General features: G+C 44.5%; 2 long non-coding RNA genes and 1 pseudogene across 3 annotated transcripts; 2 read left to right on the forward strand and 1 right to left on the reverse strand.

Moving 5' to 3' along the window:
- Positions 1–2,686: 2,686 nt before the first annotated feature.
- Positions 2,687–5,192, reverse strand: LOC133238578 (uncharacterized). Its single transcript, XR_009733570.1, has 3 exons — positions 4,698–5,192; positions 4,081–4,211; positions 2,687–2,766 (listed from the first exon to the last, which is right to left on the reverse strand). It is a non-coding gene; the product is annotated as an uncharacterized LOC133238578 (long non-coding RNA).
- LOC133238577 (uncharacterized) lies at positions 2,725–23,919 on the forward strand. Of its 2 annotated transcripts, none has more exons than XR_009733569.1 (3): positions 2,725–2,807; positions 3,520–3,634; positions 23,090–23,919. It is a non-coding gene; the product is annotated as an uncharacterized LOC133238577 (long non-coding RNA). The 2 variants fall into 2 exon arrangements; XR_009733568.1 differs by lacking the exon at positions 23,090–23,919 and adding an exon at positions 6,442–6,658.
- A 1,243-nt stretch (positions 23,920–25,162) lies between these two features.
- Positions 25,163–25,255, forward strand: LOC133238971 (U6 spliceosomal RNA; annotated as a pseudogene).
- Positions 25,256–26,594: the final 1,339 nt, after the last annotated feature.

Genomic DNA, 26,594 nt, shown 5'->3' on the forward strand with positions numbered 1-26,594 from the left:
TAGAATTCTCTAGGCCAGAATACTGGAGTGGGTAGCCTTTCCCTTCTCCAGGGAATCTTCCCAACCTAGGGATCGAACCCAGGTCTCCCATTCCTACTTATACTTAGCAGGTTTTCTCTCTAAGAAGAAAGGTCATACGGCGTAGCGATAAGAACCTGGACATGGGTGTGAGGCAGCCCAGATGGTGAACTCTGGGGTCTGCCAATAACTGCTATGTACTCAGAGGTCAGTTACTTCTCTTCTCAAATCTGAACTAGGACCCTGTCATCCCCTCAAAGGCTGTTGTGAACCTGAAAAGAGTGTAGATAAAATGCTTAGAACAGTGCCTGACATGTAGTAAGGGCTCAATTTGTGGTAGCCGTATTACCATTACCATGGTTGTTGTTCAGTCACTCAGTTTTTTCCGACCCCATGGACTGCACGCCAAGCCTCCCTGTCCTTCACCATCTCCTGGAGTTTGCTCAAACTCATGTCCATTGAGTCAGTGATGTCATCCAACCATCTCATCCTCTGTCTTCCCCCTTCTCTTCCTGCCCTCAGTCTTTCCCAGCATCAGGGTCTTTTCCAATGAGTCAGCTCTTCGCATCAGGTGGCCAAAGTATTGGAGCTTCAGCTTCAGCATCCGTTCTTCTAATGAATATTCAGGATTGATTTCCTTTAGGATTGACTGGTTTGATTATTATGGTAATCTTTGTTTATTCCAAGGAATACAAAAAGAATACAGGCTTTTTGTATACACAGAATACAGAATACTGTGTGTGTGTGTGTGTAGACAACATACGCACACGCATCCCTTTTTGAACATCCAGATTTGAAGTACCTGCAGATGGAGATTTACTCTGGATAATCTTCAGGTCTCCCCTCAGCTGTGTGTTTTAGTTACTAATCTGAGTTTACAGTCACTGAGCCAAGCACATGCCTCCTCTCAAATCTTCACAAACAACCCTATCAAACTGGTACAATCTCTTTGTTCTTGAGGACACCAAGATCTAGGGATTCTCACATTTGTCCAAGGCCCTGCAGGACTCATTTCCCGGCAAGGAGTCATTCCCCCACCCCACCCCACAGGCATCCTGCTTCCCCAAAAGATAGTACGTCTTGTTGACTAGGCAGCCTTCTTCCTTTGTAACTTCATCTGAACTGTTGACTTTGCTGGCTTGTTATGTTGCTCTCTTTCGTTGAGATCAGCTTGTTCTTTTTCCAACGCCACAGACCTATTTGCACAAAAGCACTAAGGAGCCCAAAGATTGCTGAACATTTAACATTTGCAGGCAACGTGCCACAGTAACCAAAAACACTTGAAACGCGACCCGCACTAGGGGATGGGAGAAGGAGAGGGTTGGAAGAAGAGGCCCCACAGATTTCTGGCCAGTGGAGGTGTCATTCAGGCACTTTTCATAATCAGGAGGAATCCACAGATTGGTTAGGTCAGAGAAACACTAGCCAACTCTGCTATCATTCACATCTGCCAACGGTAACTGCCTTTGACAGCAGAGTTTGCAAAACTCCAAACAAAAGAACTATTGATGGAGATCAGCCTCCGGGTAAATGTGTAAATGGCAGTAACGTGTTTGGACAGGTAGTGTCTTGGAGTTAGGGCTCAGGGTTGCAATTCAACTACTTAACTTGTGGCCCTTGAATTTCCCCTTCATAAGAAAGTATGAAATCCCCCAATGTGAGGGGCAAGGGAGAAGGAATACTTGGCTGGGGCAGAAAACACTCAGAGAAGGGCAGCTCTTTCCTTCTGATCTGACTTTTGAATCTTCGCTTGCTGGGAGTTTTGATTTAATCCAGCTACATACATTTTTCTTCCTGCTGTAAGATGTAGGGGGTACATGGACCATATTTCCTTCTTAATTGAGAACTGAGAGGTACAAATGCACTGAATGGAAATGTAATGCTTGGGGATTGAATCGAATTGGGTTGTCAAGTTACATTGAAGAAAGTGTTCTTTAGTGGGGAGCAGGTACAGAAGGCCAGAGTTCTTGGCTGGAAAGGCAAAAACACGGGGGAGTGGAAATGCCAGGTGTATGACACTGCTGAGGCTGGCAGCTGTGTAAGCCAGACAAATAAAATAGCTCGTGTGCTGGGGAGAGAAATGCTATTTAGAAATAGAGCACCATTCAGGTGACAACTCAAACCTATGAGGGAATGAAAAGAATAAAGACCAATCCTGGTATAATTTAATTTTGCATATTTTAATATAGGAAAGAAGAGTACCTTTGATTAACTCTAAGAAACACTTCCATGATTATTTCCTCTAACTAGGAAGCACTCCAGCTCTTTTCTACTTTGGAGTGAGAAGTAGTATATCCAAAATTAACTTAAAGTTAGACTTGAAACCAGTAACCAGATTTGATGAATTAGATTGTAGGGGGGATGGAGTGAGGGCAGAGGGTCAGGAGTCCTCTCTGTGAGACTTCTCAGCTCTGTGTGTGATTCATTCATAAGCTCAGGCTCTGGTTTATGAATGGGATGGGGTCATGGAGCCTCTGAGAAGAGGAGGTGCTTCCACTGTGGGAGGAAGCCTTGAGCTGAACACAATTCACAGTACACTTATCAATGAGGTAGGTCCCATGGCACCTGTATGTGTCACGCATTTTCACCACCATTGATCTGTTTTGCAATGTCACAAGAATTTCGTCGTTGGCTTCTCTTAGGTTTAGGATTTTGGAATGGGTGATGGTGACTTCACAGCTTCTTCAGCTTCTCAAGTGTGACAATGCCAGAGATTATCTTGTACAGAGATTGTACCTCCCAGCTTCCCTGCTTGGAGAGAAACAAGTGTGGAAATGGAGCAGCAGAAGGTAGGCATATGGTCTGGGGCTGGAGAGACCTTGTCATGGAGATACTTTCTCCCCAGATCAGCTTTTGGTCTTTGCACAAGGTCAGACTGGGTAAGATTTTTCTGAGTGGTATTTTAAGACATTCATCTTAAAGAGCATCCTGGAGATACAGGACAGGAGCAGTGGCCATCAGCCTGATCTGATTTCTGCACTGGGTGGAACTGTTTAACCCTATCCACACACAGATTTTGGAGCTCCAGGTTGATAGCTAAGCTCACAAATTGCAAGTTGCCTGAAGGACTGGGGATGGGTGGCAACCTATTGCTGTGTGACATTGCCCCTTGGTATAGGTGAGCGACTGAATGATTGGTCTCTCAGAAATCACCATTGCAAGAGTTTTTAAAATAATGTTGGACCGGCCAGCCATTACTTGTATGAATGAGCTCTGAGTTACCAGGGTTGATGGCTTGTCCACAAGAAACAAGTGCAGAGATGGCTCTATTTCTTTCATTTCTCCAATAAGAAAGAAAGGTTTGAAGGTCAGAATCAAAAGCTCAAGGCCCTGCTTTTAACAGGCATCCCAGTAACTGCTCTCAATTTTTAACCAAATACTTATGCCTGGCAAAGAACCAGTTCATGGGAACATGAGGCAGTGTTTGCATCAACCTGAAGGAAGGTATGGGCAGCTGGAGGACAGGCATCCTTGGTGAGGACCCCTTGTCTTATTTTTCAGTGCCTCTTCGAGGATCTAGAAGAGATCTAAGCAGATGCTTCTGGAGAAATCTCTTAGAGATAGAAGCCAGCAGAGTTGAGACTGTATACCCAGCTGGAGACCAGCTTCGTGCTAGGTAATACATTACATGCATCTCTTTCAGGCCAAGTGAATTGAGTGGTGGGAAGACACACCAGGTAGACAGGTTTGGCCTGTGGACTGAGCCAAGGTGAGGTGCTGGTCTGACTCAGAACTCTTGCTTTTGTCACGGCTGCTCTGCCTTTGTCACGGCTGAACTTCACCTTCTGATGGGCAGATAGACCCTGGACAAGGATGCATGTGGGTGACAGTAATTCCAGACTGTCAAAGGGAAGAGGAGAAACTGCAAGTGTGTTGTGATAGAGGGGAGAACGGGGGGTTGGGGTGGAGAGCACTAGGTAGGGGCCCGAAGGAAGCCTGTCAGCACAGAGTGAAACTTCACATAGATGCTCAAATAAGGGGTGGCTTCAGTTCCACTTGCCTTGGGCATGTGGAGACGGTTCTGCCCTTAATCCCCACCCACCATGGATCTTTAGCTCTGACCTTGTGAAAAACACGTGCACGCATCGGGTGTTGAGTCAGTTCCCCTGATGTTGAGAAGCCACAGTGGGTGTAGACCTGCTCCATCAAGTGGAAAGTGGGGAGAGTGACTGGATGTCAAGCAAAGCTTGAACCTGTTGGAGATTTGGGAAAAGCCCAAAGGAAGGGAGAGATGGGTCAGTGCTGCAGAGAGCGTGTTAGAATCACAGTCAGACACATTGGCTTATATTTCAGCCCCATCACTTGCTGGCCCTTTACCCTTGGGCACCTCACAGCGCTTGCCTAAGCCTCAGTGCCCTCTGCTTTAAAACAGGAATAATACCAACCTCAGAGGGCTGTCTTCATGGTTCAGGGAGAGGACACGTGCAAAGCCCTTGGCACAGCGCCTGGCCTGTGGTAGCTGCCGATTGCATGTGTCCTCCCTGGCTTCCTCCTTCCCTCCCTCCCTCTCCTTCCTTCCTTCTGCCCTCCCTCTTTCCTTCCTTCCCTCCCTCCCTTTCTTCTTTCATTCCTTCCCTCCCTCCCTCCTTCCTTCCTTCCTCCCCAGCCTGCCCAGGAAGCCCTGATGACACTCCTGTTTATCAGATGTAGTTGCTCTAAGCCCATGAGACAAGACCCACCTTCTTCCCTATGTTCTAAGTCCTGTTAGGGGGAAAAAAAAATCGTCTAAAGGTGGGAAAGCCTGGGTAATTTTGCTTGTGGTTGTCTCTGAAAGAGAAAAGGCATTCTTCTAATTCTGTTTTCTCTCCTTTAAAAACACACAGCACCACGCAGCTGGAACGAGCCCCTTCTTTGAGCTCCTCCTTTATCTTCCTCTAGCTTGGCTTTGGGCTGCCTTATTTGGGATCTCCACGGAGGGCAAGAGGAACAGCTCCTGGGGTGGGGGAGGAGGTCCTGGCAAAGCTGCTCCTGCTCTATGAGGCAGAGCTGGAGTGAGCGGTTCTTGGCCTGCCAGCTGCACAGACGAGTGTGCTTAGCTGTTTTTGGCAGCTCATTCCTGGTTTACTCGGCCCCAGCTGGGTCTCTTGATTTCAGCTAAGAAGTGCTGTTACGTCCTCATTTTGGAGGGAGGAGATACATGCATATCAGCCTTAGAGTTTTTATTGAATACCTACTACGTGCTTAGCTCCACACAAAGCAAGCTCTGGGGAGGCTCTAGATGTGTGAAAGTCTGGAATTGTGTGTAGGAGGGAAGGTGGGCAGCTGTGAGGAGGTGGGGCTTTTCTAAATTGCTGGAAGACTGACTGAACCAAACACATACTGAGCATCTATTCCATGAATGAGACGTGGCTGTGGCTCCCATGGAGCTCTTGGTTGAGTGGGAAAGAGAGAGAGAAGAAATCACAGTGCAACAGGGCAGGTTGTATAACAGAAGCACAAAGAAGGCTCCATGGGAAGACAGAGGAGGGACTGACACAGTGAGGCTGAAGGAGTCTCCTGCCTCTCCCCGGGGGTGGGGGATGAGATATCATGGAGAGAGAAGCAGGGGATACCAGGGGTGGGGTTCATAGGGGTCCAGGCAGAGGGTACATGCAGAGGCCCCCAGGCAGGGGTGAGAGCCAAGAGAAGTCCCTTGGTCAGATTTAAAAACACATACTTTGGTCCTGAAGTTCTGAAGTACCAAAGAGTAACATGAGACTTGCAGCCTCTCATTCTGTGTATATTTATCTTGTGCCCTGTATTATGCACCATATAGAACACAAAGCCCAGCCCCTTCTCTAAAGGACCATATGGGTTAGAAACACAGGAGCAGCTACAACTCAAACACTAGTGAAGTGTAGTAAGTGACAATCTAGGTAAAGGGACAGGGGCTCAAGTTAAGGAGATGAGATGTGTCACCTCAAAAACCTGCCAGCCAAGAATGGCTCAAGTAGGGCAGACAGGAAGTTCTAGAATCAGAACTCCCTATGGGGCCCCATGGAGCAGGTAGAACGCTATGGACTCTGAATTTCCAGCTTGTTATAGAAGGAGAAAGAAAGTCCTGGAAGGGAAGGACCAGGAAGGGGGAATTGCTAGCAGGCATCACACGGGGTTCAGTTTGTGAATTGATGAGAAAACAAGAACTAGGAAGAGAATGAGGTTGATGTGTTGAAGACGGTGGGAAGAACAGGATACAAGACTGAAGGCAGGAGGGCAGGGTCGGACCTTGGTGAGCTGGATATACTGGACGAATTACCTTGCTGCCTGGTTCAGTCGCTCGGTCGTATCTGACTTTGCGAACCCATGGACTGCAGCACGCCAGGCTTCCCTGTTTATCACTATCTCCCAGAGGTTGCTCAATCTCATGTCCATTGAGTCAGTGATGTCACTGAACCATCTCATCTTCTTTCATCCCCTTCTCCGGCTGCCTTCAATCTTTCCCAGCATCACAGTCTTTTCCAATGAGTCGGCTCTTCACATCAGGAGGCTAAAGTTTTGGAGCTTCAGCATCAGTCCTTCCAGTGAGTATTCAGGATTGATTTCCTTTAGGATTGGCTGGTTTTATCTTCTTTCTGTCCAAAGGAGAAGACCAGTACTTTGCTGCCTTGGTTTCCCTGATTACAACAAGGGAGTATGCCTGGGTCTCCGAGGCATGCTGCCTTTCTTCTTCCAGAGTCCACAGCAGATGTAAGAAGTTTGATCACAGCCTTTTTTCCCCTCCTTTGGGCTCAGTTATAGCGTCATTTCTCCCCAGCACCCCAGGCAGTCACTCTTCTCAGATGATGCCTATACATGCAGTGAAACCAATCGGTGAGCCCTGGACTAGATAATCCAAAAGAGCGCTTTAATAACTGACATCTTAGGGTTCTGTAACTTTACCAACAGCTGTGAACTTAGGAAGGGTCAGTATGTTCGCTGTGGAGTGCCATTCCCCCTCCCTTGTCACTATGACTGGGAAGAGGTGAAACATCCATCTGAATTTTAAACTTAGGTTCTAGCACAACACAGACCAAAAGCTTTAGGAATCTTTTGAGCTTTGAAGTCATGTTTTATGAGTTTAGCACATTCATCTGCACAGAGAGAGTCAATGAATTGTCTTTCTATTTATGAAACCTCTTGCACTCCCCACCGAAGATTGATTGAGATATAATTGACATTTAATATTGTGTGAATTTAAGGTGTACAGTGTGGTGGCTTGATACATTTATGTGCTATAAAACATTTACCACAATAGGGTCGGTTAACAACTCTGTCATCTCATATAACTATCATTTCTTCTTTGTGTTGAGAACATTTAAGATTTACTCCCTTAGCAACTTTCAAGTATGTAATACAGTATTGTAACTATAGACATGCATGCAGTACATTAGCACCCCAAACTTGTATCTGTTATCAAGTTTATACCCTGTGACAAACATCTCCCCATTTTACCCACCCCTCAGCCCCTGGCAACCACCATTCTATCCTGTTGCTATGGGTTAATTAAATTAATTAATCTTTATGTCTTTTTTTTTGGCTGGACTGCACAGCTTGCAAGATATTAGTTCCCTATCAGAGTCTACCCAGATCCCCTTCAGTGAAAGCACAGTCCTAGCCACATCCAGTAGGTTCTTAGGAATTGTTTCTCAGCAGCATCCTCCCTGTGAGGATGAGCAGGAAGGAGGAGGCACACATCACTGGGGGCATTGTTGTTAACACCTTTGGAAAGAGGTCCTCTGCCAGATGTCTCTCCCAGCTTCCCTCTGTGGCCAAGGAATCTCTTATACATTTTGGATCATGTTACCTTTAAAAATCTTCAGTGGCTCCCTGTTGCCTACAGGATGAATTCTAAATGCCTTTGCATGGCATTCAAGGTCTTTCAGTGTCTGATGCCACACTGCCATATCAACCTTGCCTCCAGCATTCCTTGTCATGGAGTCTGTGCTCCATGCCTGCACTCCACGCACCTGCTCTGCACTTCCAAGCCACTGAAAATGTCCAGTTTCAAGCCTCCTGACCTTTGCACGTGCTGTGTCCTCTGCCTTGCTTGCCTTTCTTCCACTCACCACCTGGAGAATTCTTAGTTTTAAGGACTTGCTGATGTATTGCCCCATTTAAGGTACCAGCCCTGACGCCACTTGGGCAGACACCCCCTAGAGCTGCAGTCCCCAATCTTTTTGGCACCTGGGGCCAGTTTCGTGGGTGATAATTTTCCCATGGACCTGATGGGGAGGGCGGGAAATGGTTTCAGGATGATTCAAGCGCGTTACATTTAGTGTGCTAATGATAATCTATATTTGCAGCTCCTCCCCAGAGCTAGCATCACTGCTTCAGCTCTACCTTAGGTCATTAGGCATTAGATTCTCATAAGGAGTGTGCAAACTGGATCCCTCACTTGCGTTGTTCACAGTTGTGTTTGCGCTCCTAAGAGAATCTAATGCCGCTGCTGATCTGATCAGCTCAGGCCGTAATGTAAATACCGATGAAGCTTCACTGGCTCACCCACCACTCACCTTCTGCTGTGAAGCCTGGTTCCTAATGGGCCACGGACCGTACCAGTCCATGGCCCAGGGATTGGGGACTGCCCTAGAGTGCTCCGTGCAGTCTTTAGATGACTCTGTTGGAACATTGATCACACTACGTAATAATGTTACATAAATGTCTATTTGTGAGTTCCTTGAGGGGACAAGGAACAGTTCATATTTGTTTTGTCCCTCTCACCCAGCGCTCTGCCTGGCACATAGTAGGTGCTCAACAAACACACATTAAATGGCTAACCAGAGAGACAGTTGTACTTTGTCTCTTTCCACTTACTGTTTGTGATTCAGCTGCATAATTAGGAATTGGCAGCACTTTCAATTCTTCCCTCCCCACCTGGGCTTAAACCAACACTAAACAGTTTTATTTGTTTGACTGTTGTCCTTCTAGGCCGATGAAAGTGGCAATTCAACTCTTTCTTTCTTATCAAACCCTGCATGTGTCTGAGCATTTGAAGATGGCGTGTGTGGGAGCTCTGGCTCTCTGGTGACTTCTCTCGATTTAATTAGTCTGACCTTCTGTGATAATCCCCCTCGGATGTCCCTGGCTCCCCCCTCTACTTCTGTATCATATTCAGGCTTCTGCCATCATCAGCAAAAGACCAACTGCTCAGCTCAGCCTGTAGCATAATTCACAGCTTGGCTCTCAAAAATGAACTTTTACTCTGATGGAGCTGCTCTTAGCATTAAAATTGGCCTGAGAGAACTAGGAAAGTTTATCTTGGAGCCAGCATGGGGTCCATCCCTCCAAGTCAAATATTTCTCTTCAAAACTAGAATGAGTTTTAGTGTGGCACTACCAATGGCTTCCTGAAATATTGGTATATCTTTAAACATTAACGTTTAGTTACAGTGCTGAAGGCTTTCTGGAGAGTTTTTAAGTCTTTCCCTGCCCTCCTTGGAATAACATGGGCTTTCATACCTGCTTTCCTTTCATTCAGGGCATGGGGGAATGCATTGAAATAGCTCAATATGGGACTAATCAAACAGCTATTCATTCTCAGCCCATCCTTATAGGATTTCCCAAATGAAGTACAGAGGCCACTTTAGAACAATCCAGAAAGTCAAAGTGGTACCCCTGGAGCTTCTGGTCTTGAGGAGGCTGGAATTCCTGGGAGTTTAATGCTCTCCTTTCAAACCTCTAACCCAGGCAGTCAGCTAGAAAATTGTTATTTTCTCCATTTCCTATTTTGGAATAAAAATATAGCAGTATATGAAGGGATAACTTCTTTCTCAGCAGTATTAGATAGAATGCAGCAATTTGTAGCATGAGCTTACTCAGCATTGGCTGATGCATACCCTGGGCCAGGAAACATTCTATCCTCTGGATATACAGGGATGAACAAGGCATGGCTACTGCCAATAAGAAATCTACCAGGTAGAAGAGAGGAACATACCAATGGAGAAGTATAATTGAGGCACATTAACAGGATATCTGGAACTCAGGGTAGGGAGTAGCTGGCTCTGCTGGGAAGAACTGGAGATGTTGCGTAGAGGGTGGGCTACTTGAGCTGGGTATTGTAGGGTCCATAGCACTTTAGCTCTGCTGACTCAGACAGTAAAGAATGTGCCTCCAATGCAGGAGACCTGAGTTCCATCCCTGGGTCAGGAAGATCCTTTGGAGAAGGGAAAGGCTACTCACTCCAGTGTTCTTGCCTGGAGAATTCCATGACAGGCTACAGTCCATGGGATTGCAAAGAGTTGGACACAACTGAGTGACTAACACATAGAACTTCTTCAGCTGCTTCAGATTGGAAGGGGCATTTGGACCATGCTGTGGCACCTAGGAGAGTGGGCGTGAGTTTGGGGTGGCTTGAACATAGGGAACACAGGAGTGAGACACTGGGTGCTGAGGCTGAAAGAGTCCTTGGGACCAGTCTATGCAAGTTTGTTTTCATTCAGTTCTTGGGAAATTGGATATATCCTGTTGGCACAGTGGCTATGATAAGATTTGAAGCAGAATAAAGGTATACTCAGATTAGAATTTTAAAAAAGATAATGGAGAGTGGTTTGGCAGAGGAGGAATGGAAAGCAGTTAACAGCCCTATGATGATGGGTTCAGAGAAGAATTGATGAGGGCCTCAAGGAATTCAGTGGCAGCAGAGAGAGATGAGAGGGAGTTGTCTGTAGCTGCCAATTAAAATCAGCATGCAGTGGCTCAGAGGGAGACACTGGTGACAGCAGCCATCAAACACCATGGCTGCCGAGGAGCCTGTGAGTCATCAGGGAGGGATGTGGGAAAGCTCGGTGTACGATGATTCACCCTGGTGTGGGGGAGATGTTTCAGGGTCACAGGACCACTAAGACAGTGTGGCAGGATACTTAACTGCTCCTTGAACATCCATGTGCCCACCCACATTTCCCAGTTCCCTTGCAGTTGGGTTGAGCCATGCGACTAGTTCTGGCCCATGGGCTATAAGCAGAAGTGATCTATGCTGGTTCTGGCTGATCAGTAGCTAAGCTATGTCTTAACTCTTTGAGACTCCATGCACTGCAGCACCCCAGGGTCCTCTGACCTCCACTATCTCCCAGAGTTTGCTCTAATTCATGTCCCTTGAGTTGGTGAGGCTATCTAACCATCCTATCCTCTGCCATCCCCTTCTCCTTTTGCCTTCAATCTTTCCCAGCATCAGAGTCTTTTCCAATGAGTGGGCTCCTCCCTTGCTGGTTTTAGGTTGAAGCAATTACGAGCTGGCTGTTCCCTTATCACAGTGTCCTGAAAGCCATGTCTTCCAGATGTGCAGCTATAAAATGCAAACCTTCTGGATCCATGAGTCACTGCTTAAAAGGAAACTGCTTTGGGGTGTTACCAGATCCACAGTGAACTTTGCCTGAGTAAAAATAGATTTTTATTGCTTAAGCCACAGAGATTTTAGGGCTCTTTGTTACTGTAGCATAACCTAGCCTATCCTGACAAAGATGCTTTCCTTCTCTCTAAGGCTGTTGAGGCCTTGGGAGCTGGGATGAGGTGAGTATCTATGACTGCAGGTTACTGTAGATCTTTTACCACAAACTGATGTATCAGAAAAGTGTTTGGAAGAAACCCCATGGCAGAGGTGTGCTTATCTGCCTCAGAACACTTTGGCTCCTCTTGGCTGAAGAATATGACAGTTTTCTCAAGCAGGCAGCCCCTTAGGAGGAAAAAAAAAAAAGATTATATGGTGAAATGCCAGAATCCTTCACGATGCCAGAGAGATTGACAGCAATTCTTAGCACTCCTAGAGTATGTGTCATCCTGAGAAAGCATAAATGTATTACAAGCCTCGAGGGGCAGGATGAAAGCTTCTCCATCATCAATAGTATATGCCTCTTGTCAGGCCTGAGGCAGAGAAGGAGGCCCTGGTGGGAAGGGGATTTGTCATCATGTGCTGGAGGAGGAATGGCTAAAGAACCTGAGGATGTTGGGCTGGAGAAAGAGAATTTGGTGGGAGTTACAATATTGAATCTTTGGAAATTCAAGGGCTGTTATGTGAAAGAGCAGATTTGATCCTGGTAGCCCTTCAGGGCAGAGTTAGACCAATGGATGGATATGCATGCAGATAGATTCCAGCTCAATAGGATAAACATGCTACAGCTGTTGGAAGGTGGATTATTAGGGCTGCCTCAGTGGGTAGTGAGTTCTCCACCATTGAAAGTGCTTAGTCATAGGCTGGAAAGACACCAGCCTGGCAGAGGGATTGCTGTGGTGAAAGGGAGAAGTGAACTGGGAGACAGTCCCCGAGCTGTGTGATCTTGGGCAAATCAAGTGACCTTTCGGAACGGACTTCTTCAATTATGAAAAATAAGAAGTCCTCATTCTCAGGATTATGGCAGGTATATGATGTGAAGTGTATTTACAGGCTGCTTTTGAAAAGTACCTTGATGATAATAATGTCTCCATCAACCATCACAATAATGGGCCCTCACATTTGTTGGACACTTATTCTGTGCTGGGTACCATGCTTAGCACACGCCATCTCATTTGACACTTATAATGACTACATAAGTACTATTTTTAACCCATTTTACACATGAGAAAACAGAGAAGTGACTTGGAGTGAATGTGGAGTGAGTTGACCACATTCACACAGCTAAAAAGTAGCAAAGTTGGGACTTCAATCCAGGTCTGTCTGGCTTTGGGGTCTAAACTCTTAATTATTATACTTGTTATAACTCTTCAAGATAAAAACAGAAGATGCATATGTGGTTTGTACTACCAAGGACCAGGGTCTTATTTGAAAAGTCTCATTATTGAATGGACAACTGGTCTTGATAAAACTAAATTTTCTTCTAATACTGTCATTGCGCTGCTAAGTCGCTTCAGTCATGTCCGACTCTGTGCGACCCCATAGACGGCAGCCCACCAGGCTCCCCCATCCCTGGGATTCTCCAGGCAAGAACACTGGAGTGGGTTGCCATTGCCTTCTCCAATGCATGAAAGTGAAAAGTGAAAGTGAAGTCGCTCAGTCGTGTCGGACTCTTTGAGACCCCATGGACTGCAGCCTACCAGGCTCCTCTGTCCATGGGATTTTCCAGGCAAGAGTACTGGAGTGGGGTGCCATCGCCTTCTCCAAATACTGTCATTGTGTGCATACTATTCAGTTGTGTTATGGCTGATGTTTTATAAGATATGTTACAGTTTTCTACTGCTACACGATAAACTACCTGAAAACTTAGTGACTTAAAAGACAAGGATTATTTTATTATCATCTCTCATACTGCTGGAGGTTGGCTGGGCTCAGGTAGGTGGTTTTTGCTCAGGGTCTTCCCTGTGGACTCAGCTGGGGCTGTAGTCATCTCAAAGGCTCCTTCATGACATGTCTGTGTCCTGGAACACCCACATGTGACCTCTGCATGTGGCCTGGGCTTCCCCCCAGCATGGGGACTCAGTTTCAAGAGTTAGATTATTGGGACTCACCTGGCGGTCCAGTGGTTAAAACTTTGCCTTCCGTTGTAGGAGGTGGTGGTTTGATCCCTGGTCAAGGAGCTAAGATCCTTTTTGGCCAAAAAACCAAAGCATAAATCACAGGCATTACTGTAACAAATTTAATAAAGACTTTTAAAGTGGTCCACATAAAAAAAATCTTTAAAAAAATTAGCATGTTAAGAGAGCTATGTCTTTTGACCTAGACTTGGAAGTTGTAATACATTATTTATTTCATAGTCACAAGTCCTCCCAGATTCAAGAGGAGAAACCACAGACCCCCACATCTCAGTGAGAGGAGCATTGAAGTCCTACTGTAAGAAGTGTGTGAGAGATAAGCATTATTGTCAAGGCAATTTTTAGACAAAACAATTTGCCACAGGCTGATGGGAGGCATTAATTCAAAAGCATCCTCTTGAGAGAGTAGTAAATAAAGAGAAAGACAGAACTGAGAATTTCCACTTTGTTTTCATTTTAAAGAAAACTATCTCAGTTGGTATTTTCTATAATTTTTCTTAACTCAGATATTAGTCAACCCCTCATATAATTTTTTATCAGCTTAAACTTTGGCCTTTAACCAAGCCAGTGGTGTATATCTACCCTTCACGGAATAAATTGTTATGTATTTGTATATAAAAATGGTCATCCGTAGCTTATAACTTCAACGTTTATAGTTATATCTTTTCCTGCTAGAAAGATTTTGCTAGAAATTATTTTATGAGAGTTTGTTGACTAATTAAAATATTTATTTGGCTGCACCAGGTCTTAGTTGCAGACATGGGATCTTCAGTCTTTGTGCGGCATGTGGGATCTTTAATTGCAGCATGCAGGATCTAGCTCCCTGACCAGGGATTGAACCCAGGGCCCTGCATTGGGAGCATGGAGACTTAGCCACTGGACCAACCAGGGAAGTCCTTGTTGTCTGATTTCTTTTTTTTTTTTTTTTTTAAAGTTTCCTTATTTTGATATTGAAGAATGGGAGGAAGGATGTGATGATACCAGTCATGATAATATTTGGTGGAAAGGAGAAATGTGAAGAAAAAGACTAAGGACTGTGGCAAGTTCACACGCTATTTGGAAAACCAGCAGTGTCTCCTTTGAATGGTGTGCAAGCAGCGAAAGAGCCCTGGATTCCCTTTGAAGTGTATTCTGAGGAAAATATGTTTAGGGGCCAAAGATTTAGCATCGCCTTTGGTTCACGCTCTTGATGGAAAGAATTCCTGTCACAGGAACCAAGATGAGGACTTGGGGAATCATGTCGTCTGCAGTTGAAGTTTGATGACGGGGCTTTTAAGTCTCTGCCAGGCTACGTGCAGCAGAGAGAAAGAAAGAAATAAAAATATAACTGCAGGGGTGAGATGTTACCTGGGCCCTTAAGATTGTTCTCTGTGGCTTCCCGAGGCTCCGTCTTGCCCTAGTTTCTGACACTGCGCATGCTCCTCCTTCTGGGGCTGTATTCACCAAACCATCTTTGAGCTTCTAATGGCTTCTCCCTGTTGTCCATCAAATCCCTTAGAATCCATGTGGCTGAGTGCCTCGTAAGCACTTTGATCTGCAAACCAGTGCTTTTCAGAGTTCGTGTCAGTGAATGGGGCATCGAGGAAGACTTGATGAACTCTGTGTCATGGACTGGAGTGGGACTAGGAATTTAGAGAGGAACAACTCAGGCAGATGAAAGGGCAGGTGGGAGAAGTGATTGCAGGCTGCATGGAATGTCACTCTGTCCACTAAAGAGTGACTTGTCTTACAGTGTATGAAAAAAAGCTGAAAGTCTTAGTCACTCAGTCTAATCTGACTTTTTGTGATCCCATGGACTGTAGCTCGCCAGGCTCCTCTGTCCATGGAATTCCCCAGGCAAGAATACTGGAGCGGGTAGTCATTCCCTTTTCCAGGGGCTCTTCCTGACCCAGGGATCGAACCTGGGTCTCCTGCATTGCAGGCAGATTCTTTACCGTCTAACCCTATGCTATGCTATGCTAAGTCACTTCAGTCGTGTCCGACTATGTGCGACCCCATAGACGGCAGCCCACCAGGCTCCCCCGTCCCTGGGATTCTCCAGGCAAGAACACTGGAGTGGGTTGCCATTGCCTTCTCCAATGCATGAAAGTGAAAAGTGAAAGTGAAGTCGCTCAGTCGTGTCGGACTCTTCAAGACCCCATGGACTGCAGCCTACCAGGCTCTTTTGTCCATGGGATTTTCCAGGCAAGAGTACTGGAGTGGGGTGCCATTGCCTTCTCTGGTCTAACCCTATACGCATATATAAAGCAGATAGAACTCTTGTAAGCCAGAATGGTTGTGAGTCTCTCACTTGCCCAGTAATGAGACCTAAATAGAGTGAGAGAAAAAAGGAGACTGATGGAAATGAATACTTGAAATGAATAATTATTTTAGGACTCCTCTGGTGGTCCACTGGTTAAGAATTTGCTTGCCAATGCAAGAGACACAGGTTCGATCTCTGGTCAGGGAAGAGCCCACATGCCATGGAGCAACTAAGCCTGTGCACTGCAACTGCTGAGCCCGTGCTCTAGAGCCTGTGCTCTGCACCAGGGGAAGCCACAGAAATGAGAAGCTTGTACAGCGCAACCAGAGAGTAGTTCCATGCATGCCGCAGCAAGAGAAAGCCCTGAGGGCAGTGACAAAGCCCCAGAACAGCTAGGGAAAAAAAAAAAAAAAAAATATATATATATATATATATAATTATTTTAGGTTTTAGACTAGAGAAATTTGAATTTATAAAACATACATGATATATACTATATATATCAGTCATATGTATGTCTTATATATGTTGATATATAAAACTTGAAGACACACATTTACCTACACACAGAAGTAATAAATACAGGGTTTTTTTTTGGTTTGTTTCTTTGGGCAGAGAGGGTGTTATTTGCATTATCTTGCACAGAAATTTGTTTGCTTCCGCAGAGAATCCCCAGAGGTTGACCAGCCCTCCTCCCTCCCTCTCTAACTCCCTTTTTCCCTTCCTCTCTCTCTCTCCCTTCCTTTTTAATCTTCTTATGGAAAATTTCAAGCAAACACAAAATTAGAGATAGTGGTATAATGATCCTTGATAAAGAGTTCCTTTAAATGCCTCTTCTTTGGAACATTTACAATATGGTTCAATTTACAAAAAAGAATTGCCTGGGAAGTTTAGCAGGTTCATCTTTGTGTAAAGTGAAGAGTAAATATATTTTATGAAATTATTCTCAGGAGATATGTACACATGATAAAACTGTAGAGATTGTGTCCTGACCTAGTATAAATCAGTAAATCCAGAAGAATTGCAGTATCAGAAAGGCTCTTTCTCCACTGGTGTGTTCTTTTAAAATTCAGCCTCATGAGAATCTAAGTCTGAAAAGAAACACTGAAAATATTTGTTTAGGCCAATGCTTCTGGCCAGTTTGTTATAATGCATGACATATGATGCAACTGGCCAATTATTTCAGTGAAATATTCAAGCTGATAGTTTTTGTTTCCCAGCAAATTGACCAGTGGTTTGACAGAATCAACCTTTTAAAGGATGATTTAGGCAGCACTTTTACTGCAGTGCTATATGGCTCAATAGGAGGAAGGAAGGCATGTTTGAAGCTGGAAGGGGCTCCAAATATGGGCTTTGTGGTCATCCAGGGGGCAGGGTGGATTGAGCAGGAGAACCTGGCCTTTGGGTCACGACTATTGGGTCCCAAAGGTAGAACTGAATTCCTAGAGTTGACAGATCATAGCCAAGAGGTGGGCTTCCCTGGTGGCTCAGTGGTAAAAAATCCACCTGCAATACGGGAGACTTGGGTTCGATCCCTGGGCTGGGAAGATCCCGTGGAGGAGGCCATGGCAACCCACTCCAGTATTCTTGCCTGGAGAATCCCCATGGACTGAGGAGCCTGGTGGCCTGCTGTCCAGGTTGTCGCAAAGAGTTGGACGTGACTGAAGGACTAAGCACAGCACAGCCAAGAGGTGGACTTGACTCATGTTGAAAAGTTGAGTGTTAAAGAAGGCTGGTTTCTGAGGGGCATCTGGGAGGTGAGCAAGGGAAGGGGCCAAGGAGAAGCATCTCAAAAATGAGAATGGTTCAGGATGAAGCCTGTGATCCAGGTGAAGGTGTCAGAAATCTGCTCTTAGGAGGGCTTGTCCCTGTGGCAGGCTAGGACCTCTGCGAATGCTGAGCCATGATGAAACAGTGGCCCTTGTCACCTGCACAGAACCATCTTGGGTGTACAGAGTGTGACTCTCACACTGCTGCACATTACAGATCCTTGGGGAGCTTTTTACACATTTCCATCGGAAAAGGCAATGGCACCCCACTCCAGTACTCTTGCCTGGAAAATCCCATGGGCAGAGGAGCCTGGTAGGCTGCAGTCCATGGGGTCACTAAGAGTTGGACACGACTGAGAGACTTCACTTTCACTTTTCACTTTCATGCATTGGAGAAGGCAATGGCAACCCACTCCAGTGTTCTTGCCTGGAGAATCCCTGGGACAGCAGAGCCTGGTGGGTTGCCATCTATGGGGTCGCACAGAGTTGGACACAACTGAAGCGACTTAGCAGCAGCAGCAGCAGCATACCTTCCAAATAAGTTGTACTTCAAACAAATTAGGAGCTTTGTAGTTGAGACCTAGGCATGAGCATTTCTAAAAGTACCCCAGGTGACTCCAAGGTGCAGCCAGATGAGAAGCAGTGGCCTAGAGTAGGAGATAAGGCACAAGGCCCTAGGGTCCTGTCTGCCACTCGCACTTATAGGTTATGTGGTCTTGGACACATCACCTAACTTCTCTGACCTTCAACTCTTCAGCCTGAACTTGAACAGGTTGGACTAATGATCTCACTGATAGTTAAAAAAAAACAAAACACTCCATGATTCTTTGAGGGCTGGGGTCTGTGTCCCCTCCCCTTCAACATGGACTTTGTGACTTCCTGTCCAATAGAGTATGGTGGAATTGAAATGGTGCTAGTTTTGGGGTCTTGGTCTTAAAAAGCAGACAGCTCTACTTTCTCTCCTAGCCATCATGCTGATAGGAAGCCCAGGCTGCATGGAAAGGCCGCATGTAGGTGCTGAGAGACTCATCTGAGGTCCCAGAGGATCTCAAGCATTACCTGTCAGACGTGAAGATGCCTTCAGATGATACTGATCCCCAGCTGTTGATCACTCTTAGCTTCAGATCTCTTTAGCTGATGCCCAGAGAGACTTTGTGGATGGAGACACGCTGTCCATACCCATGCTCCCAACTGCCCCACTGCCCCACCCCCTGCAATTTCCTATGCAAATTCCTGACTCACATAATAAAATGGATGTTTTACTTTGTGAAGTTTGGGGTGTTTGTTGTGTAGTAATGATAGCTAGAACAATTAGCATCACCATTTAGGCAATATTGGAGATTGATAGTACAGCCAAATGTTTAAGGAGATGGATTCTGGAGGCAGACTGTCTGGGTTCAAATCCTGGCTTTCCCTTTCTCACACTATGTAAATTAGGGTAGATTACTTACCTTTTCTATGTCTGCATTTTCTCATCTGAAATGGAATACTAATAGTACCTACCTCATTGTGTTGTTGTGACCATTAAATAACTCAATACATTTAAAAAGTGAGTCCCAGAGTGTAATACGAGTATTACAAATACTTGTAAATGCAAGTATTCACAAAGATTATAATGATGATGGTGATAAAGGGCGTGGCTACATGTCATCTGCAGTTTGTAAAATTCTGGGATGGGAAGGGTATGTTGCATAAGCTGGATGTGACCTGCCTTTGCCCAGCACACTTCCCGTGTTTCTAAGTACATCTGGGGACACACATTGTTCTTAGCTATTCAGCAGGTGTTCAAAGGCACCTTGGAATTGTGTGTCATGTCTCTGGACCTGTCACTGTCACATTGCTCAGAAATTGGATTCTGCAGAGTGGAAACATGTGGCTTGTTGGCAAGGCAACTGGTTCAGAGCAGGGACATTTCCAGGCTGAGAGAGCTCGCCTTTGTCAATTGGGTTATAGCCCTCATAGAAACCTGTTTGTTTGTGTTCTTTTCTGGATGCTCAGAGGTGTCAGGCCACCTTGAGCGGTGAGGGGAAGATGCCATCTTCGCATGGGTGGCTCCAGCTGCACCTCTTTGTACATCCTGGCTGCTAAACCAAACCCCAGACCTCCCAAGTGTGCAGAGTACCTGGGCCGGTGATGGGGGATAAGCTCTCCAGTGGGGAGGGCTTGCAGCTCTAAGTACTTCTGCCTTTTCTATTTTTGCTTCCAGGTAGATGGCGAGTGTGGGGCTCCTGTGCTCCTGCATATGGTGTCATCAATTTCCATTTAAAAACCAGAAGGGTAGCCTTCTAAAATATTGAGTTTTGGAGGTGACAAATAGAAATTTATGGCACTAAGGTTAACTGCTGAACTAGGATCTGTCAGCAATGCCATTATGAATGAAATGAAAGGATATGAAAGTTGAAAAAAATTTAGGTGCTCAGGGTGGCATGGTGAGACTTGGTAGCTGATGACAAATTCTTGGTTTAAATGCTGGCTCTGGGATTTCTCTGATGGTCCAGTGGTTAAGACTCTGTGCTTCCAACGCAGGGGTCACAGGTTTGATCTCTGGTCAGGGAACTAAGATCCCATATGCTGAGGGAAGCGACCCCACCCCCAAAATACTGGCTCTGCCATTCATGGCCCATGTGATCTTGAGCCTCCCCTGATAATGTTAGAAAGGGAATGCTGTTGGCATCGTATCAGAACACTTTGAAGGAAAATCTTGATAGACAACGTGACTATACAGACTGGATTGGAGTATCTTCATAAAGGATCCCTCTGGGTGTCACGGTCACATAATGTTCTTTCCTTATTCATTCACTCACTCATTCATTTATTCAACAAATATTTATCAAGCACCTCCTATCTTCCAGGCACTGTACCTGTTGCTGGGGATATAATTAATGAACAAAACAATAAGATTCCTGTATTTCTGAGTTTAATTCTAGTGGTTACAAACACAGACAAATAATAAAATGTGGTATATTCAGTTCAGTTCAGTCGCTCAGTCATGTCCGACTCTTTGAGACCCCATGAATCACAGCACGCCAGGCCTCCCTGTCCATCACCAACTCCCGGAGTTTACCCAAACTCATGTCCATTGAGTTGGTGATGCCATCCAGCCATCTTATCCTCTCTCATCCCCTTCTGCCCCCAATCCCTCCCAGCATCAGGGTCTTTTCCAATGAGTTAACTCTTCGCATGAGGTGGCCAAAGTATTGGAGTTTCAGCTTCACCATCAGTCCTTCCAAAAAACACCGAGGACTATCTCCTTTAGGAAGGACTGGTTGCATCTCCTTGCAGTCCAAGGGACTCTCAAGAGTCTTCTCCAACACCACAGTTCAAAAGCTTAGACCATGATAAATGGTATATAGGTAAAAAAGCAGGTGAGGGAGGGACTCATAAAGTGGGAAAGCATTTCAGGTTTAAATCCCACATCAGGAACGGCCCCTTTGAGACGGTGACATTTGTGTAAAGATTTGGAAGAGTCAAGGAAGTGAGCCACAGAATTACCTGGGGGATAAGCTTTCTAGGCAAAGCAGAAAGGATGTGCAAATGCCCCCAGAGGCCATCTGATGTGTTTGAGAAACAGCGAATAGGCCAGTGAGGCTGGAGTGGGGTGAGTGGGAGAGAAATGGCAAGGAGGGCATGCTGGTTTCAGAATCAGACCATGTAGGGCCTCATAGGGCATTCCAAGAACTTTGGCTTTTTCTCTGAAAAAGATGGGAAGCCCATGGAGCCTATGTATGTAGCTGAGGAGGGATGTGATTCTACTTGAATGTGAAAGTGCAAGCTACTCAGTTGTGTCTGACTCTTTGTGACCCCATGGTCTGTATGGTTCTTGGAATTCTCCAGGCCAGGACACTGGAGTGGGGAGCCTTTCCTTTCTTCAGTGGATCTTCCTGCCCCAGGAATTGAACCCGGGTCTCCTGCATTGCAGGCAGATTCTTTACCAACTGAGCTATCAGGGAACCTCTGAGTTTTTAAAAATGTAATTAAAAAATTTTAAAACAACTTTGTTGAGTTGTAACAGTAAACTGCACATATTTAAAATGTGCAATTTGAGAATTAAATTATGGTGAAAGACATAACGTAAAATTTACCATCTTAACCATTTTTATTTATTTTTACCATTTTTAAGTGTACAGTTCATTAATATTAAGACTATTCTCATTGTTGAGTGACCAGTTTTGCCATGCAAAACAAAAACTTTCTACCCATTAAGCAAAAACTCTGCATTCTCCTCTCCTCTCCAGCCCCTGGCAACCAGCATTCTATTTTCTGACGACTGTAGGTATCTCATAGCAGTGGAATAATGCAGTATTTTGTCTTTTTGTGATGGGCTTATTTCACTTAGCAAGGTTCATTCATGTTGTAGTACTCTTCTGAAGAGAATTGTTAATTTTGATGAAAACCAATTTATTAGTTCTTTTATGGTCTTGTTCTTTAAGGTTATCTTCCACCTTTGATTTTAAGAGGATTCCTCTGGCTGCTGTGTTGAGAAGACGGTGAATGGTAGGCAAAGGTGGAAGTGGGGAGACCAGTTAAGAGGCTGCAACAAGAAGACCAACAAAAGATGATGATGGTTTGAACTGGGCAGGGGTGATGAGAAGAGGAGGGATTTGGCCATGTCTTTTTAAAAATTTAATTACTTTATTTTTGGCTGCATTCGGTCTTCGCTGCCTCACATTGGCTTTCTCTAGTTGCAGTGCAAATGCTTCTTATGGTGGTGGCTTCCCTTCTTGCTGAGCATGGGCTCTACAGCACAGGCTCAGTGGTGTGGCTCTTGGGCTTAGTTGCTCCATGGCACGTGGGATCTTCCCAGACCAGGGATCGAACCCATGTCTCCTGCATTGGCAGGCAGATTCTTTACCACCGAGCCACCAGGGAAGCCTGGATAATGTCTAAAAGACATTAAAGCCCTTGGGATCTTCTGATGGGTTGGATGTGAGATATGAAAGAGAGGATTTAGTGAGTCTCCAGCTGAGGACTTGGGAGGTTGGTATTGCTGTTACCTGAGACAGGAAGGGTGTGGGCAGAGCAGGTGAGGGTGAAGACTTGGAGCTTGGTGTCTGACATACTAAATTTGAGATGCCTGTTAATGTTAATCTGAGATCCCAAGTAGGGGAGTGTTTGGACCTGAGTCTGAGCTCAGTGTGATTCAGTCTCTGGTCGTGCTGGGTTCTGTGTCATCCCCTGACATTTCTCTTCTGAATTCATATCCTTTGCTGAACTTGTCACTTCCTTTATTGGAGCTCAAATACCAACTGCCTAAGTTCTGACTCATGTAGGCAGTTGCTCATGATTCAAGCTTGAGACTTCAGCCTGGATCAACTTCATTTCTATGCCTCATCTCTACCGATTCCCACTTGTCCTTCACAAGCTTGTCACAGTGCAGGCACCGAGACTGGAGTTACTTTCTACCTACGCCTTTGTAGTGGAGATTTTTCAGGCCTTGCTGACTCTGGGGAGGGAAAGCCAAGGAATCCTCTAACTTCTCCCCTTGTTACTCTGAAGCCTGTATCTCCCATGGTTTGAGTTGTTCCCAGTTTGTAGGTTTAAAAACCTGGGGAGCTAACACCTGCTAAGTCTTTGCTGAACACAGATGGTAGATTCTAGTCACATGACCAAAGGGAGAAGTAACCATGCTTTCCTTGGTTCTGCAGATGAACTTCTTCACTGCAGAGTGTCTCACCTGGAATGTTGCTGTTCATTGGGAGCAGACTTGGATCTATTTATTTACCAACTACCTGGAGATTTGCTTGAGAAGCTTCTGAGTCTCAGTTTTAAGATGGAGGAAAAAAGAAAAGAAATAATCTTTAAGGAAGACTGAGCAGCAAGCACTAGAATATCATTGCTGTACTGTGCTTTGTCGCTCAGTTATGTTTGACTCTTTGCAATGCCAAAGGACTATAGCCTGCCAGGCTCCTCTGTCCATGTGATTCTCCAGGCAAGAATACTGGAGTGGGTTGCCATTTCCTTCTCCAGAGGATCTTTCCATCCCAGGGGCTGAACCCAGGTCTCCTGCATTGCAGGTGGATTCTTTACCGTCTGAGCCATCAGGGAAGCCCAAGAGTACTGGAGTGGGTAGCCTATCCCTTCTCCAGGTGAACTTCCCCACACAGGAATCGAACCAGGATCTCCTGAATTGAAGGTGGATTCTTTTACCAGCTGAGCTACTGGGGGAAGCCCAGTATGATATTGAGGCCAATAAATGCCTTCTCGGTCCCTTGGGCAAGTGAAATAGCACCATCCACTGGCCGGTTCCCCACAACATAAAATGTCTCCAGGGGGCGCATATGCTGAGTTTATTATTTCAAAGTATCCCTGAAGCAGTGATCCCAGATTTAATATGAGGCTCCCCCAGGGAAACCAGTTCCTTTTAGAAGAATTTTGCATATTCTAATTTTGTTTCCCCCCAGATTTCTACTTACTGTACTAAAGCCAAATTAATTCCAAAAAGGGAGAAGGTTCTTTTGCTCTTGCCTTACTCATGCAGCATACATTTTCATTATTCCTTCCTCTTTCTGGTCCTCATTGACTTGCAGACATGTTTGTATTGCTGAAGGTGTATTGAATTGGTAAAACTTTGTATGATCATTATTCTTAAAACACAGATTGCTACTGTGAACCATACCCTGTTTAAGAGCTGACAGCCACTTAAAAGTTTCATTGGATTCTCATAACCACTATTTAGGTATTCTGATTAGTCTTGTTTTCTAGATGAGGAAACTGAGGCTCAGAGCAGATATTCACAACCACTTACTTTAACATCAAGAAAGTCTGGAATTTGGTAGCAGGTGTTTGAGAGCCACAAAATTTGTGAGATTTTTGTGCAAATCACTTAATGTTTCTGAGTCTCGGATAGTGATTCCTTGCTATATCCTGGGATCGTTGAGAACTGAAAGGAGTTGTGTATGTGAAGGTGCTTGATAAACTGTAGGCTGTATTATAGTTCTAAACAATAATTTATATCCCTTCATTAATAATCTTCCTGTTGTTGGATTTAAATGGCCTTTTATTTATTTGTTTGTTTTGGTTGCTAGACCTAACATTGCAGTGAATATCTCATATAGTTGTTTTTTTTTTTTTTTGTCACGTGGTACATGGATATTAACCCCCTGACCAGGGGTGGAACCTATGTCCCCTGCCTTGGAAGCATGGAGTTTTAACCACTGGACTCCTAGGAAAGTCCCTCGTATAGTTTTAATTTTTATTCTTTGAAAGTTCCTTAGGATAAAGGGATATTATGGAACTTTAAGATGGTTCGTGATATGTATTGCCAAGAGGTGATACCAGTTTGTATGAATACCCGCAGTGTGTGGGGACTGCTGTACCACTGTGCTGTAATACTGGGTAGTTTCTGAAGTTCCTCTAAGGATATGAGTATAAGACACATTGTTTGAGAGGGCATTTCTTTGATTACAAGCAAAATTGGATGTTTTCCCACATGCTTGTATACTAGCAGTATCTCTGTTTTTATGAATTGTCTTATCCACTTCTCTGTTAGTTTACTGTGGACTTCATGTTTTGGTATCAATATGTATAAGCAAGCATATTGATAATAATAAGCACAACATAGGCATGAAAATTTGCTGCAAAGATTTTCTCTAGATGATATTTGCCCTTTGATTTTAGTTATACTAATTCTGTCCGATGGTTGTTTTTTTCTATGATGTACAAAGTGACCATCTATCATAATTTCTTTCAACATAACTTATAAAGTGATCATCCCCTGTGCTCTCTTCATTAGGACATCTGCTAAAATGGGAACAACATAGAGAAGAGCGGCCCCTGTGCAAGGATAAATTCATAAAGTATTTTATATTTTTTGTGGCAAAGATTCAGACACAACTTAAGAGACTGAATAACAACAACAAATGGCATAAGAATTATATCTCAGTGAAGCTGTTACCAAAAACCTCCACAAAAACCAAAACCAAAAAACCAAACATGTTTTTCCCTCTAAAGCATTATGGTAAAACAAGTTTCATAGGGAGAATTTTATTTAAGCTTTTCATATCCATATTTACCTGTGATGTGTGATTGTGTGCTCAGTTTAACTCTGCAATCCCGTGGACTGTAGCCCTGCTAGGCTCCTTTGTCCATAGAATTTCCCAGGCAAGAATACTGGAGTGGGTTGCCATTTGCTTCTCCAGGGGATCTTCTCTAACCAGGGACTGAACCCGTGTCTCTTGCATTGGCAGACAGATTCTTTACCACTGAGCCACCAGGGAAGCCCCTCATTTGTGATATGTGCTTATAATTTTCTTTTTGTGTGTTTTATTATTATCAGACTTTAGGAAGAAGATAATGCTTGCTTAATGGACCTTAACGTAGTCTTACCTCTTTTTGCATTCTGGATGTTTTATACAATATCGAAACCATCTGTTTCTTAAAAGGATGAAAATTGTTCTGGTGGAAAAATTGGGACAAGCTGCATTTTTTTATTGTTATCAAATAATTTCTTCAATTTCTTCCTTGCTTATTATTCTTTTCTGATGTATATTTCTTGAGTTATTTTTAGTAATCTGTATCTTTCTAGAAATTATTCATTTTATGGAACATTTCCGCTTGTTTGCCTACAAGTGTGCATAACATTCTCTTTGGGTTTAGAGAAAAAAAATCTATTTTCTGTATTTTGTCCTATCTCCTTTCTCATTTCTAATTAAAAATGTTCCCCTTAATTATATTTGTCAGAGGTTTGTTTATTTTAGTAGACTTATCAAAAAACCAACATTTGAACTAATTTATCATTCTACAGCTTTATGTTTTACAATGTATTTATTTCAGCTTTTATCTTCATCTATTGCCTCTTTTGAAATTACTTTCCCCTGTAATTTTTAAATTGAAGGCTTTGTTAACATCAGTTTGGATAATCCCAGCCTGAATAGGATTCTGAAGCCCAAAATAAGTTATGGGGAGAGAAAATGATGTATTATCAGTACGTGTTTATCAATCAGGGATCCGCAAGAAGCGAAGAGCCTGCACCAGTGATTTCAATAGCGGGAATCCATTCGGGAACTAGTTAGGAGGTGCTGAAAGCACTGAAAACCCAAGTGGGCTGGTGAGATGACATAGAGATGAGCAACAGCAGCAAGCTGCTCCTCCCCACCCACACACAGCTGGAGGGACCGAAGAAATAGGAGGGAACGTTCCCAGACTTGAGGG

The sequence above is a fragment of the Bos javanicus genome, chromosome 25 (assembly GCF_032452875.1).
Source record: "Bos javanicus breed banteng chromosome 25, ARS-OSU_banteng_1.0, whole genome shotgun sequence".
NCBI classification, from domain to species: Eukaryota; Metazoa; Chordata; class Mammalia; order Artiodactyla; family Bovidae; genus Bos; species Bos javanicus.